The sequence below is a fragment of the Microcebus murinus genome, chromosome 3 (genome assembly GCF_040939455.1).
Source record: "Microcebus murinus isolate Inina chromosome 3, M.murinus_Inina_mat1.0, whole genome shotgun sequence".
NCBI lineage: Eukaryota > Metazoa > Chordata > Mammalia > Primates > Cheirogaleidae > Microcebus > Microcebus murinus.
The window spans coordinates 82,249,135-82,265,847 of record NC_134106.1 but is presented as its reverse complement, the minus strand read 5'-3'; the positions used below and the strand labels follow the sequence as shown (position 1 = coordinate 82,265,847).

Below are 16,713 nucleotides of genomic sequence, written 5' to 3'. Positions count from 1 at the left end.
AACTCAGGATAAATATTTGCACAGAGTTAACGACTGAAGGGAAACTTGGGCAGCCATGTCCACAAATCATTTTGCCCTTTGAAAAGGCACGTGGAGAGAAATCGCCTTCTGTGGTCTTTCCCACCAAGGGTAAAGTGCTTTCCCAGATTTTCTCTAATGAAAAAAAAAATAATAATGTATCTGTATTTTCAGATTTCTAATTAGACATTCCTTGAAATGGTATCAAATAAATAAACCTATCACTTTGGCTTATTTTGTTTGTTTATTTCCTTTCTATTCTTTTATTCCTCCCTTCCTCCTTCCCTTCCCTCCCTCCTTCTTTCCTTCTCTCCTTTCTCTCCAGTAATATGATTGGCCAACCCAAGAACCCCAAACACACTTGGTACTTGATATAAAGATTTAGAATTTAGAATTTCTTTTTTTTTCTTTTATTTCATAAAAATATGGAACGCTTCACGAATTTGCGTCTCATCCTTGCGCAGGGGCCATGCTAATCTTCTCTGTATCGTTCCAATTTTAGTATATGTGCTGCCGAAGCGAGCACGAGAATTTAGAATTTCTTTAACCCTTTGCACTCACTTGCTTTTTTCTCGATTCCTTTATTCTACTCAGGATTTAATTTTTTAAATACCCCAGATTTTACAAAGTGCAGCAGTAGAATAAAAAACTGGAGTTTCTTTTCATACAAACTTATTTATTTGGATTTTTTTATATTTCAAATTATTGATACATTCAAAGAGTAATTTTAATCTCAAAACTGATGCTAGCCGTATTGAGTCACACTTGACATCCGAGTGCAAAGGGTTTTAAATCTTTTCCTAGTTTGAAACCCAATTTTCAACTCCTGGTGAGTCACAAACTTTTCCAGGGTCTCTTTTCCACCTTTCTATGCCATTCTCCTTCATCCTAACCTATATTTTCTCTTTGCTGTTTTTTTTTTTTTTTGACCAAGTGGCAGAGTCTATTTCCCTGTCCCTTGAATCAGGGCGGGCCTTGTCATTTACACTGTCCAAAAGACTGGGCTGTTGGGCCAGTTCTGAGCGACGGCCAGCAGAGGCGCTGCACCCTTCTGCTTGCCAGCTCTGGGACCCTGCTAGCTGACACCGACAGGTGACCAAGTATGGGCCAATCTACTGCTTAGTGGGAGACCACGTGGAACGGAGCCAACCAATTCCTCCCGAGGCCATCCTGGATGGCCCAATCCGCAGCCAAGCCCGCAGCTGCCTGCAGAAATGTCTGTGCATTGAGCCAAGAGAGCAAGAACTGCCTGGTCTGAGGGCAGCCTCAAGTGTCTACATGTTTACTCTTTTAAGCCACTGTATTTGTTGGTGGTTTGTGGCATAGAAAAAGCTGATTGAGATGGTTAATTGTATGTATCAAGTTGGCTAGGCCATGGTATCGAAATATTTGGTCAAACATTATATGTTTCTTTGAAGTATTTTTTTTAGGTGAGATAACCATCTACATCAGTAGACTGAGTAAAGCAGAGGACTCTCCGTAATGTGGGTGGACCTCATCTGATCAATTGAAGGCTTTAATATAAAAAGATCTGACCTCTCCAAGCAAGAAAATATTCTACCAGTGAATGGCCTTAGGACTTAAACTATAAGTCTCCCTTAGGTCTTTAGCCTCCCAGCCTGCCGTGCAAAATTTGTACTTGTCAGCCCCAACAATTGTATGAGAATCTCTTAAAATAAATCTCTTTATACCATGTTGGTTCTTTTTCTTCAGAGGACTCTGAAAAAATGCCCCAATTTACTTCACAACCCCTAATTTTGTTATTTTATTTAATAGAAAGGATAGGCAAAACAGCTGTCAGCTTATTTCATTACAGTTAGGTAGGAATCTTTTTATGCCCAATTTCTCTAGTTTTCTAAGCACCTCTCACCCTCATCCACCTGAACTTTGACTGACTACACTTTAGTATCATGAGATCAGAACAATGGCATTGCTCTCACTAACTATCAATCACATTCCCCCTCTTTCCAAAGCCCAAAATGGCAAAAAGTGATTGGCCACATCAGATTACAAATGTAATGTGGCCATTTCAGTTCATTTCTCAGGCTTCTCATCAAGAAGATTACCTGTAGAAGAGATGCTCATTCCCCGCAGAGGAGTTACAGTCTATAGTAGAATGATTGTCCTTGCTCTGAATATTTAATTGACCATTTTTCTTATCAAAATATTTCTAGTGCATCATTTTGTTTCTTTACAAAAAGTGGAAATAATTATTTATAATAAATACCTGATCATGCCATATATTTATTTTAAATCATCCAATGGCTTCACATAATTATCAATAAAACATCTTCAATCAATTGCATCTCAGATTGAAATACTTTACACATTCAACTATGAAAAAAGAACAATTTCATACATATGTACTCTGTCCCTACCCCTTCTGTTCACCCCCACACACATATCAGCTGAAAGTTTATCCTAAGCAGAATTCATGATTCTTCCTTGCTTTCGAATAGACTTTGTATTCATTGTGCATCTGTGTGAGTGTGTGTGTGTGTTTCATTGTCTTCCCAGTTCTTGAAGTGAATTGCCACTGTAGAACAATGCAGTCAGTTGAAAATTTCAAGAAAAAAAGAATAGACTTCCTCTCTCCTGCAGGGGAATGCAGGGGAAAGTGAATGTCATAAACTTTCAAAGTCCCTGTGGAGATTCCAGGGAGATCTCTACCCAAGCCTGGACCACTCAGCCTTCTCCTGCTGTTGGTCTCCACCGGGTGTCCACAGAGCCAGCAGTGCTGTGGCCTAGATGGGTGGCCTTTCTACTCTCGGGCAGGCTGCAGGGTTTGATGATTCTTCCATGATCAGATGTGTTTAGCATCTAGCAGTAAATGCTAGTATTCTGGGCAAGCTGGAGATAGGATTAGTTACAAAAGCCAAGTAGAGGACACGAAGTTTCACTTCCAAGTGACTCATAAACTAAATACCTTGCATTTTCACTTGTATACGTCCAATTGCAAAACCTAAGCCAAAAAGTTTTCATACCAAAAACATATATATATTTTCCTATTCTTGGTTATTATAGCAATTTTCAAATTTTATATGCTTTTCTACACTGTCAATTGGATATACATAAGAGGGTGTGGAATGTTATCTGTATATTGAAATATTGTCTCAGATATTTTTAGGTCTAGTACTATTCAAGACAGAGAGGGGGCAATGTGCATAAACTATCCAAGTTGTATTTCATTGTGTCATTTGTGAAGATATGTTTATGTGACTATATTTTCATAGATTTAATTTACTCGTTGAACATAGACAAATTTAGTATATCTATTCTTCTTTATAAAACTTACATAAAGTCTTTAGGTACCAATATTTTGGCGTTCTTTTCTCCTGTGAATTCAAGTATAAAGAAACTAAATTGCCCCCAACTACTCACATCCTCACTGATACAGTAGCAATTGTGGAAATGCTGGCCCTGTAATCCCAAATCTCTTTCAGGGAATGTGGCATGGCTTAGGTAACAACCTGTGCCTAAAGTTCACCTTCATCACCAAAACCTGCAGTTTGTGGCCCAGGAATATTTAAGCATCTTGAAAAAAAATAATTTGAAGAGTTTCTTTTTGTCCCATCTCCTATCCCCAGAAATGTCTCCTCCAGAAAATCCGTGCTGGTAAAAATGTCATGGTCCTTAGAGGACAGCATGGAGGGACAGAAGGGATGTGAGATCTTGGGATGCAAGCCTTGGTTTTGATTACTAGACCCACCACCTGCTGCTCCCTTTGGTCCAGGGAGGTCACTTATCACCTCTACAGCTATTCCTCAACTGTGCAAGGGAACACACAGCTCACTACAAGGATGGCAGGAGAATTGAAGATGACTTGAAGGGTAGGGATCCAAGAATACTATTATTTCAGCATAGTAAATGTGCCATCAAGAAGTGTTTTTTCAAAAATAAATACACTAAAATAAATACACAAAAATAAATACAATAAATACACAAAAATAAGTAACCGAAGCTGGTATCTTTAATCATTATCTTTAAAATTTAAGAAGAAAGTGCCCTTGGGGAATTCTTGCAGGCATGAGGCCTGACTGTCACCCTGTGAGTCTTATTTCACTGTGTGACGTGGGAGGAATGATCATGGGGTTGGTGGGACCCTGTTGCTTTTTGGAGCCTCTGGGGAAGAGTCTGCATCCGAGTTCATTCAGATTGTTGGCAGAATTCAATTTCTGGTGGCTGTAGGGCTTGCATTTCTGGTTCCTTGCTGCTGACAGCTGGGAGTCTCTCTCATCTCCTAAAAGTCACCTGTATTTCTTGTTAGTTTGTTCCTTCTGTCTTCAAACCAGAAAAAGAGCATTGAGTCTTTCTCATGCTTCGAATCTCTTTGACTTTTCCTTTATGCTTGATATCTCTTGCTTTTCATAGCTCATGTTATTAGAGTTGACCCATCTGATTAACCCAGGATAATTTCCTTATTTTAAACTCCGTAACCACAATGTCATTTGCAAAGTCTTTTTTTTGCCATGTAAGGTATATTCGCAGTTTCCAAGGATTAGGGTGTGGACCTCTTTGGGGGGCCATTATGCCTGTCACTGAGATACAACTATAGCTGAGAAGAACCAATTAAGCAAATTTTCCAAAATGCTTGAGGGGAGAAAGGATCCGGAAGACACATGAGCTTGGCTTGGATTGAAGAATACATGACAAAGTAGGGTAATTTGATGGAGAAAGGCATTGAGGTGTTTCATTCCTATTGGCCTCAATTTTTATTTTAACACATTATAAATCAAGAATATCAGCTGAAATCCAATAGACTGTTCAGGAACCTGGATAAGATGTGTAGAGATATGGAAGAATCTCCACACCATTCCTGTGTAAATACTGCCATGGGTATCACTGTTCTGAGCATGAGTTATTTCTATTCATTATCTGTATTTAGGAAAGTACAGTAATTGTTATTGCCTAAAGAGAGAAACAGAATTCATGCTTTTGTGTGCTTTGTAATAAAGCTAAAGTCCAGTCCTATAACGATTGGTTCTGTAGAATATTGGCTCTGTAGGTGGACCATTCAGATTCTTTCCAGAGAATATAAACTGTAGTAGCCTGGATGTTGAAAGGGCTGAGAGGGAAAGGTGTAGTAGCTCAGAGATTAGTAGCAGCAGGATGCCTAGAGCAAATATTAGGATATGGGCCGGTGGTATTTCCATAAACGAGGAAGTAGGGCTGGTGCAACTAAGACCAGTCACAGCATGTGATAAAGGCACAGATTGTATCTTGAAGGAGGAGCCCTGAGGTTGACGCTTGGTCACCTAGGTCAGGGATGGGACTGTTGAGCAGGTGTCACCAGAGCTGGCCTAGAATCACAGAGGAGCAACTATGCAACCTTCACTAGAACCAGCAAGAGGATCAAGGGAGGATGCCTGATCGAGGCCTCTCTTGATGATGGAATGAAACCACTTCCAGAGAACCTACCACACATGGAGAAAGATAGAGAGAGAAGAAAGTTTTCTCTTTTCCCCCAGGCTTCTGATGCTGCACTAGTGCCTCTTATTATCCGAACATAAATAGAAGCCAGCTTTCAATGGAGGCTGAAAACTCAGCCTTACCGAGCAGGAAAGAAAGGATATGAGCAAGGCTTAGAGACAAGAGGTTAATCATCAGCACCAAAGTACCTTTATATTGGGAATAAGTCTAACCCAGAAATCCAATTGATACAATGCTCTTTCTGCATCAAATTTGGAACTTTGCTTAATATGCTTGTTTAACTCAGTACTGAGGACAGTTTGTCTTTCTACATTTTGGTGTGGGTTTATAGAGATTGCAGTGAAGATTAAATATAATAATTGTGTAAAGTATATAACAGAAAGCCTTTATTGAATAAAAATTCAATAAAACTTATTATTCCTTTGTTTTACACAGCTACCATGGATTTTCCAAGTTCACTACTTTACCTTTAAATTATTACCAAAATTTAACCATCTGACAATTTATTTTATGAATATTTAGAGGAAATTGTCAAGTCCTATTTATTCTCTTTCAATTCTATCACATGACGCAGCTAAAGATGTCATCACCCTGTGCAGGTCTGAGAGCCTCTTCTTCATGCTCTTAGTCATGAGCAAAATTAGGAAGCTGTTTCTCTGTTGCCAGCTTCAAACATGCCCTAGATATTAAAACTTTAGTGGCAATATGGAAGGGGTAATTTTTTCATGAACAGTCTTTATTGGAAAATGTATATCATCTCTTTTTTGATAATAAACATTTTCCATCTCACATGGTAAAGGCATTTTTATTGTGATTAAATGCAAGGTAGCATATGAATGTTTTTATATTTCATGATTTGATTTATATTTCATGATTTCCTTTACAAAAATAAACCTATGCGCCAATTATCTAGACTATCATAGTTTACAGCAGAGTTCTTTCACAGGAGGAATGAGTGAAGAATAAATGCCAAAAAGTATAGAGTTTGTAAGAGATAGTATGGTTTTGATAGAAAATATTTACAAAATTTTACACTGTTTGAAAAATTGGGCATCTGCAGGACATGCTATATTATAATAGGGAAGTGGCATTGAAGAGATAAAAGGAACAATTTTCACCAGGGAGAATGTTTTGGTACAAGTAAGACTAAAAGACTTTACAGACAGAGATATCTAATACAATCTTTTTTAATTTTTATATTTTATTTATTTTTTTTGAGACAAGTTGTTCTTTCACCCAGGCTAGAGTGCAGTCCTGTGATCATAGCTCACTGTAGCCTCAAACCCTTGGCTTTAAGCGATCCTCCCTCCTCAGCTTCCCAAAGTGCTGGGATTACAGGCATGAGCCACTGTGCCTGAAAATAATATAATATTTTAAGTTAGTTTATGTATGGTGCAGTGATATCAGTTCTATCCAAACTCCAAGTTTCATTCAATAAGGTGTTTCTATGTGATTTTTTAAAAAAATTATTTCTTTATTATTTTTATTGGAAATAAAAGTAAAGTGGTTTGGAACATGCCTGGGTCAGCTTGAAACAGAAAGAAGCAAAAAGCTGCCAGGCAGGAGACATAGACAAGATACAGGGAGGAGTAGGAAAGTTTATCCAGTGGTGAGGACTAAAATGTAACCTCTTGAATTCTGTTTATAGGAATGGCAGATTAAATAGATTCAGACCAAATCTGATGCGGAGAGCAACTAGGAAATTTGGGCAATCTTTTAAAATAGCTTTTAAGACATAGAAAGAATATCAAAGTAGTGAGGAACTGCAAGGCCAAGCTTCAGGAGATGAAGGTGGCCAGGAGAGTCCAGCCCTCCATTGCGGCTGCCTTCTCACTCTACACAGCTGCCAATACAACAATCCTCATACCGAAAGGCTGAGATCTTTAAACAAACTGACAGAGCTAAAGAAAAGCAAAACAGAGAGCAGGGCCTGCCCATGTGTGGTGGTTCTGTAAACACCCAAGGCTTTCAGGTAGAACCCCAAATCGCTACTCCCTAAGAAAAAGGCGAACTCAGAAAAAGACTAGACCATGCATACATTGAAGGAAGTCTGGCTACCGATAATCTCAAACCCTACATGGATTAAAGTGATCTGAGATTTTTAGCCTTGATGTTGCTCATAAGGGAAGGTCAATCCTTTCTGGACAAAGATAGCAACATCATGCAAAGCTTTGCATCAGCTCTACAAATTATCACACATGATGCTCACCTCTCAATAAAAAAATCACCATGCATAAGAGAAGACATGACTTAAAGCAAAGTAAAACAACAAACCATTGAAACAGATGTAGAGATGAGAAATATTCAATAAGATCAGAAACCTTAAAACAACTAAAACTAGTATGTAAATGAAATTAAAGAAAAACATCAAACATTTTGACAGAGTATAAATTATAAAAAGAATAAAATTAAAATTCTAGAACTAAAAAATACAATAACTAAAATTATTAACTAGAAAGAGATGAATTAAGAATTAGCTGGAAGATAGGTCAGAAAATATATAGAATAAATAATAAAATTAAAGAATTTTATTAAAATACCAAATAGACATATTGAGATACGGTCAGTGGCCCTTACACACATATAATTTGGGTTCCAGGACAAGAATAGAATGGAGCCAAAACAGTATTTGACTCTATAATGGCTAATTTCCAGAAATAGTGAAATCTTCAAGCTTCAGATTCATAAAGCAGTGAGCTGTGATCACAAGACTGCACTCCAGCCTGGGCGAAAAAATGATACTTTGTCTAAAAAAATATATTATATTAGATATCTCTGTCATAAATGTCTTTTAGCCTTACTTGTATGAAACCATTCTCCCTGTTCATGATTCTTCCTCATATCTCTTCAGTCCCACTTCTCTATTATAATATACCTTGTGCTTCAGCTTAAGCCATATTTATATAGGAATATGGTACAAAGGAGAAACGCTGAAAACATCCATCCTGAGAACTAAGAATAAGAACAGCAAATTAAACACATAAAGTATAAAATAAAAATAATAATTAAGAACAGAATTTAATAAAATAGACAACCAGCATATTTTACAGAGATTCAATACTGTTAAAAAACTGATCAACTCCTAGTAAGAAAAAAGGAAGAAGAAACAAATAAGTTGCATCAGTGATAAAAAAAGAGGACATCACAATAATCCCACCAATATTAAAAGATTGCTAAATATTTTGCATAACTTTATAACAATGGATTTAAAAATATATCTAATATAATCATCGACAAAGACAATTTATCAAAACTGACATAAGAGGAAATGAAAAATTAGAATAATCTTATGTGCATGAAACAATTTGAATCTATAGTTAAACATTTTCTAACAAAGAAATAGTGATGGCAAATGGCTTCAGTTTTTAATTCCACCAGATATTCAGGGAAAGTGCACCCCCAGGGGCATGTGACTATATCCATTCTCCATTCTCCATCAATGCCAGTATTTATGTGTTTGGAAAAGTGAGGTTCATTTTGCAGTAAAAACAGAATGGTTAGATTCATTCATTTTGTTTAGTGAACATTTAGGGTTCCCTGCTGGGAGTTGGAGATTTAATGGAGAGCAAGATTTTTTTCCACCTCTGTATCTATGAAGTAAATTGTATTGGTGGACTTTCTTGGACAAAGATGTCCAGAACTCCAATTTGTGGTGCCACAAAGATGGAAGATATTTACATCTCATGCCCACGGATGACAAATGAGGACGGAGCATTATCTTGGTTTAAATAATTGAGTCTATCTCTGTAAACAAACACCCCTCCCCCGAAAATTTCAGTGGTTTAATGAAAGTGTGTTTTCATTCTCACTAAGTACCTGAACGAATTGTGGGTGTTTTTTTTTTTTTTTTCCCAGCCGTTTCCTTTCAAACAGTGATGTGGGAATCTTTCCAAGCTTTCATTTGCAGCTGTACCACCTCAATATGTTATTTTCAGAATCATTCCAGCAGAGGAAGAGAGAGCATGGAGAATCATTCAGAGTTGATTATTGACTTGACTAGGAAGTGGACACATGTCAAAGAACTGGTTCCATGGACCTTCCTAACTGCAGGGTCCTGGAAAGTGTGAAGGGATTATAAATGTGTATATATGAGAGTATTCCCTTCCATTTTTCTTCATTACCTTCATGTCTGCCATTGCTAACCTGAGGCCAACTTAGACCCTTCCCTGGATCAACTAGCAATCTTTTTTGTTATACAGAAGGTATTGGAAACTTCCAGAATGCATTTAATGAAGAAAATGGAGGTGGGGGTGGAAAAGACAGGTGAGAAATCACAAACATTGTTAATCAATAGAAGAGGGAAGGAAAGGGAAGTCTCCCTGCCATGGGCTAGGGTCTGAGATCTCTGAGGTTAGCGCCTGCCTGTGTGGAAGGGTTGTGTAGCACTATGGTCCCCAATCCCTGGGCCATGGACTAGTACTGGTCCATGGCATGTTAGGAGCCGGGCCACACAGCAGGAGGTGAGCAGCAGGTGAGTAGAGTGAACTCCATCTGCATTTACAGCTGTTCCCCATCGCTCTCATCGTAGTCTGAGCTCCACCTCCTGTCAGATCAGCAGCCTAATTAAGATCTCAAACACTACTGTAAACTTTGCATGCTTGGGATCTAGGTTACCTGCTCTTTCTGAGAATCTAATGCCTGATGATCTGAGGTGGAGCTGAGGTGGTGATGCTAGTGCTGGGAAGTGGCTGCAAATATAGATTATCATTAGCAGAGAGGTTTGACACACTTTGGGTGTCACCGTTTCCCATCATCCCCAGATGGGACCATTTAGTTGCAGGCAAACAAGCTCAGGGGTCCCATTGATTCTGCATTGTGGTGAGTTGTATAGTTATTTCATTATGTATTATAATGTAATAATGATAGAAATAAAGTGCACAATAAATGTAATGTGCTTGAATCATCCTGAGAACATTCACCCTTTCCCTTGGTCCATGGAAAAATTGTCTTCCATGAAATCAGTCCCTGGTGCCAGAAATGTTGGGGACTGCTGGTGTAGCACTCAGTCCCTTCAACCATGTAATTAACTGTGTACTTGTGTACTTAAGCTTGTACATGTTCTGTTACAAAACTGCTTGTGCATAAACTTGACTTGTGGAGTCAACAAAATTTTAAGAAAATGAAAAAGTCTTCAGGGGCATGGGAATTTCAACAAGTATTAATTACTTGACATCCACTAGATCATTCTTTACAGTTTGAGAAACTGTATTTTAAAAACATAACTATTTTATGCAAGAAAAACTATGAATGACAGAATCCATTCAGCAAATATTAATTTCATGTCCACAGTTAAGAAGTTTGGATGGTTATGGTCTGTCATTAGAGCCAGGCATTCATTGAGCTACAGTGCCAGAAAAACCAAATCTTCATTTCAAACTGTCGAAGGTCCTCTTTCATGGTATTGTAGAGTTTCAGAGACTTAGAAAAAACAAATTGATGATTTTTCTTTCTAGAGATGGTATTCTCAGAGAAATCTGAGAAACATAGTTACAGCTAGGACCTCTCCTTCTCTGAGAGAACAGAGAGCTGTACACAGCAGGAACCTTGATGTGACCTGGGATGAAATGCTGAAATCAGATATGGATCAATTCGAGATGGGGAAGAATATGGAATGTTGAGAAAACTAATTAAGAATAGGAGTGCTGTAATTCTATATGAAACAGTTGAGAATAAGATCTTCTACATATCCCAATTCTAAAAGACATAATTGTATTTCATTATGTGAAGCTTCTTTTCTTTAAATAAAGGAGGAAGTAAAACAGAAAATCACATTTCAACCTTTAAAATGTTTCTTATAAAAGCATGCTTTTAAAAATGCATGCTTTAATATACAGGCATAATTATGTTTAAGAAAATTTAAAAAATGATACTATCAAGAGAGTTTTACAAATTTGTGAGCCAATCCTATTTAATTCGATCAGTGTACAAAAGAAGCTACTATGTTTTAGCGTTAAACTATGCTGCCATGCCTCGGAAGCCTTGGAAAGAGCTGTGAATTGGTTGAGAGACATCTAAACCCTTGGGCACCAACTTTGATATCATCATTGATATTGATGCCTGAGATGAATGAGCATGACCAGCTTTGTCATATTATTTATTGTGAAACACTAAGTCATGTGGGTTGTCTAATTACTTGGAAAGCAGAAACAAGCTAAAATGTTCCTGATAAATGGAAAACAGCCATACAAAAGCAAACTTAAATTCAGGAACAAGTGTAAAATAGGGGCAGGGAAACACTACTAAATACACGGGGAAATGCTGCATAGTATAAAATGCATAGAAGGGTCAGTATGGAGGGGTCCTTCTGTGAGCTGTGATAGTGGCAATAATGGTTAAGGCACTGATGGTGTTCTGCTGTAAATATTTAGAATACTCAAGCAAAAAAAAATCTGAATATTTGCTTTATACCCCCCAAATAGAAATATAACCTTTCTGTATAATTTACCTCTCTTTTAAAATGAAAAAAATTACTTAATAGCCACAATAGTACTATATATGAAACACTTGCTACCTGCCGCAAACCATGCTAAGTGTTTCATCTTTAAGAGGCAGGTGCAAATAGCCCCATTTTACAGCTGAGGAACTAATGCTCATTGAGGTTACATGATGTGATGCAACTCTAGAGAAGTATAAAGAAATGGATAGGAATAAGTTAAAAGTAATCTTATTGGCTAGTCAGAATCTTATTGGTGCTAGTTTATCAATTTTGTAAACGATAATTAGAATAAAAGTTTCCATTCATTGAGCACTTTCTAAGCTCTGGATATTATATTGGCATTTTCAATGTATTTTTGCATTTTATCTTCAAATTAAGAAATAAAAGGATTTTTTAAAAAATAATGAGGAAAGTGAGGTTTGGAGAGATGAATTGTGCATGATCACTTAACTGAAAGTAGGCAAAGGCAGGATTTGATTTTGAGTCCAACTCCAAAGGAAATAATAGGATTTAGCCCAGCAAAGAGATTCCAATGAAGGAGTCACTTCATTACACAAGCAGAAGTTAAACAATTCTTTATGGTTATGGTGAAATTAATAGAAAAATGGATATGCATTAAACAAAATAAGTGCTTACTGAAAATCTGAAACCTTTTTAATTGCCACACTGCCTTAAAACAAAATGAAAAGCCTATTGGGCTAGTCATACTTTTATATTTTCTGTATTTCTGATACTTTGGCAACTGGAACCTTGCCTACCCCAGACAGAATGCCCCTTCCAGGGCTCGTCAACTCCTAGAGACAATAAGTGGCTCACCTGTGAATGTGCCTTTCAAATGCAATCCACAGTCCGTATCACCTGTACTGAGCTTTCACACTCTGGGCCTCCATTGCCTGTCCTGACCACCCCAGGCCAGGTGCTAGACAACTACTCTTATTAGCCAGAGCTTGCTTCAGGTGTTCAAACTGGCCACTCCTTAGTCTGCTCACACTGCCTCATCCATTCCTTTCCACAGAAACTACAATAAAGTTTCTTACCCATTTTTGGCTTTCATACCTTCTGATCCTGATGGATCCTGGTGCTCCCTCGTGTAGACCTGCATGGCGTGTCCTCTTCTCTAGGAAGCTGTGAGTAAAGATTTCAATGGCAATCACATCCTGATCCATTGGCCTCACCATAGCTGATGAATCCTGGATTTCTCAGACATCTTGTCACTAGAAAACTATCTTCTCCTATCTAATCCAACATAACTGAAAGAAGAGGAAACATTTGTCCTGAAATCATAAGATGATTAATATGGCTATTTATCTAAAGGGAGTAAAGTGGAATAAACACTACCTTAAAAGTAAATAATGTAATGACCTATTTTTTTTTCTGTTTGCCTACATAAGTAGAAAATGTATAAATTGTGCATATATGCATGGATTTTAGATTTTGTCTCCTCAGATACCATTATGTCTTGAAAAATTAAATATTTTAAGAGAGAACAAAAGTACTCTAGGGAAAACTTTAATTCTATCGGGCATCTCAGGTTGCCTATTCATTGTATGTCTTTCAATTAATAATTTGTATCATTTTATTTTCAATGAAAATGTAACCATGCAATATATAATATTGTATAAGAGGCAAAAGGTTTCCTTCTCATATATCTCTTTTTCCATTTCCTAGAAAAAGTGTTTTTTTTATTATTTCCAAATTCCCATATACAAAATATTTGTATTCTTGAAAAATTTAATAAAAAGTTAAAATCAACAATATCTATAAAGTGACATAAAATTTGTATGTATTTGATTTTATACTGTTATGATGTTCAAATGTTCTGATTAAGACAGAGTTTGAAGTATTTTCCAATGCTAATTCAATATCAATTTCAATCTAATGTGTAAGTAGTAATACTGTAACCATATCGAGTTACACATTAATATGACTGTATTAATTTCTTTTGATTCACAAAAGCTAATAGAATCTTCTAATATATGCTTTGATACATTACTGAATTTTTTGCAAGTATCTTCTTAAGTCTTATAAAAATAATTCTAAAGGGCATTGGGACAAATTGGAATTTCTAGAAAATTAAACAATATTCAGAGACATTCTGCAAGTTTCATCAAAATGCTGGTGTCAGTTGGAATTTATTAAGACAAGTAAAGGCTAAAGAATTTTAAAAAGAGTAAGATGGCAAAACTATACTTGGTTACTGGCTGAGAACTTTTTCTTCTCTCTCTCTCTCTGTCTCTGTCCCTCTCTCTCTCGACATATTAGATTTGAGAATCCAAAAAGCTCTGTTTAATGATCCTGTATTGGCTGGCATCCAAAGAAAAATTGCTTCACTTCTAAATATCTGTGACATAACTGTCTGTCTAATAGGAAGACCTGCAAAGTACCATTTGTTGTCGCATCCAGCAGGTCTGTGTTCTGTGCCTCCCAGACTGAAATTTGTAATTCATATTTCCTTTGGCCGGAACTTTGGAATGAATGCCCAAAAGGTATATTACTTGTACAAGAGGTTCTTGCAAATATGCAGTCAGTCGGTTCTCCTTTGAGTACAACCTCTCTTTCTGTCCTGGGCCAGACTGTTTGTTAGAGAGGACCCTGTCACTTGTCCTGATAGTTAAAATGTAGAAACAATCTCTCCTTGGACTGATTCTTCCCATTTTGAAAAATTGCCACAGCAAATTCCCCAGCCTGCCAAGTTGGCAGATTCTAAGCCAAAAGCTGGAGCCCAGCCAGGCATCAATGGTGCATTCCAAACCTCTGAGTCAGCATCCAACTCCATGCCATTCTCTCTCTTCTGTGCGGGAAAGCATCCCAAGCTACAAAATCATTGTTAGCCAAATACTAAACTTCCTTTTTTAAGCTAAACCAACTTTCGCATTGAGGTTTCATAACCCAGAGTAGAGAATCTGGGAAATCTGCAAATTCTGAAAAGTTCAGAGATTGTGGAAGATTTCTCCTGAAGTTCGGTGGATTTGAACCTCACTGTTTTTGAGAGAGTGAGAGAGAAGTTTGAATAATTTTTTGGCTTGAGTTGTAAAACACAGGTCCTGACCCCTTGTCGTCATTAAAGATCCCATGGGCTCTTTTGAAAGGACTAAGGGGGATTAACCTTTCTGTTCTGGCTAAATTCCTAATTGGATAATTGCATTCTGCCTCCCTAAATTATCCCTGTAGCTCCAATTGGATATGGAATTTTCACTTCCTGTCATAAAGGGTTGTAGGGTGTTACAACATTTCACCCCAGGGGTGATGCCAATTAAGTCGTTAGTGAGGTGAAATCTGTATGTGGGTTGCCTTTCTTTTTTCAGCCTCCTTCCCTACCTCCTTATTTGGAGTTTAAAATGTGTGGGAATCGTTCAGTCATTCGTACTGAAAAGGGATGTCATAAGTTAGTAACACTACTTATTGTCACGTTATTGCTAAGAATATAATAAAGGCAGTCAATAATTGATAAGCATTTGCAGAGAGCATTATCATTCGAAAGAGAAAGAGAGAAAAAAAAAAACACACATTGCTTGAAATGCTGCTGTCCAACCCAGAGCCAGGATGATCTAAAGAAGGCGACATAAAGTGTTTTTAAAGCAAGTTCACAGATTGTGTTTTTACTGGGGAAGTCTAGTGCAGCTCTGTGAGCATGCTTGTTTCAGAGCCTTTGTGGATCTTCGGCTCAGTATTCATAGAAACACTTAGGCCCAGGGCCAGGGCCAAGGGGAGTCAATGTCTCTCCTGAATATGGATGCAGGCATTAACCGTGGGCAGATTACACATGCACTTGATTTGGAAAGTAAAGGTCACACATCAGTCTCTTCAGCTGTATTTATCCACATTGGAAATCATTGCCCACAGAATAACCTTTGAACCTAAAGAAAGCAACACCACCAGCAGCAGCCCTATGTTTACCCTGAGTTGAGGAAAAAGTTAATAACCAGCTTATTTGTGTTATGTATTTTTGAAAAATTTGATTTTAAATCAATCAAGAAACTGTTCTTAGACCAATTATATTTATTTTTATTCTTTTTATGGGTTATTTCATCAAAGATATTTTTATAAGAACATAATTCCTTTTGGAGTTTTATCATAAGAATTATGAAATAATTCTTTAGAAACAGAGCTGTAAAGATACTTAGTAGTAATGTCCCCCATCCTCCCATCATACAACATAGTTACACTTTAGACCAGAGGAAATTTGGGATCCTGCTCAGTAGAGTAGGAAACAAATGGGTTAAATAGAAATCCTACAATCTAACTGAATAGATTGTTGGCCAAACTTGGATTTGGCTGATAAGATAAGAACAAGAGTTTTTTCTGCATCTTTTCTCACCTATATTACAAATTTACCCCCCATTATCTTATGGAAACATAAGAAGAAATAGCCAATGATGGTAAACAAGCAGTTGAAATAAACCATCTTAATATTTGAAAAGTAAATTTCAAAAATGAGGCCTCTGTATTATTACTTCCCATTTTATATTTCTTGCTTGGTATAAAATAGAAAGAAAGATTCACTTTAAAAACAGCAAATACACTTTTATTCCATAGCCATTAGATGAATTACCATCTCATCTCACTATGGCAACAGATGGCACCTGATATGAGCACCTTTAACATTCTCCCATCTTTCTCAACATCTCCATGTAACTTGATTTTCCCCCTCTTTCCATTTCTTGTCTCAGAGGGAAATTTCTTCTGTGCAGGCCAAATCCATGTCACTGGCTTTTGCATGTCTAAGACTACTGAAGAGGCAGCTATCAAAGCTACAATTCTGGAAACTCTGATAATGTTTCATCAGTTGTTATCAGAGAAGATGTTCTCTGACCTCAAGTAACACATAG

At 37.2% G+C, this 16,713-nt stretch overlaps 1 non-coding gene across 1 annotated transcript; it reads right to left on the bottom strand.

The window, feature by feature from the left end:
• Positions 1–437: 437 nt before the first annotated feature.
• Positions 438–544, bottom strand: LOC142870266 (U6 spliceosomal RNA). The gene has a single exon (XR_012918698.1). It is a non-coding gene; the product is annotated as a U6 spliceosomal RNA (small nuclear RNA).
• Positions 545–16,713: the final 16,169 nt, after the last annotated feature.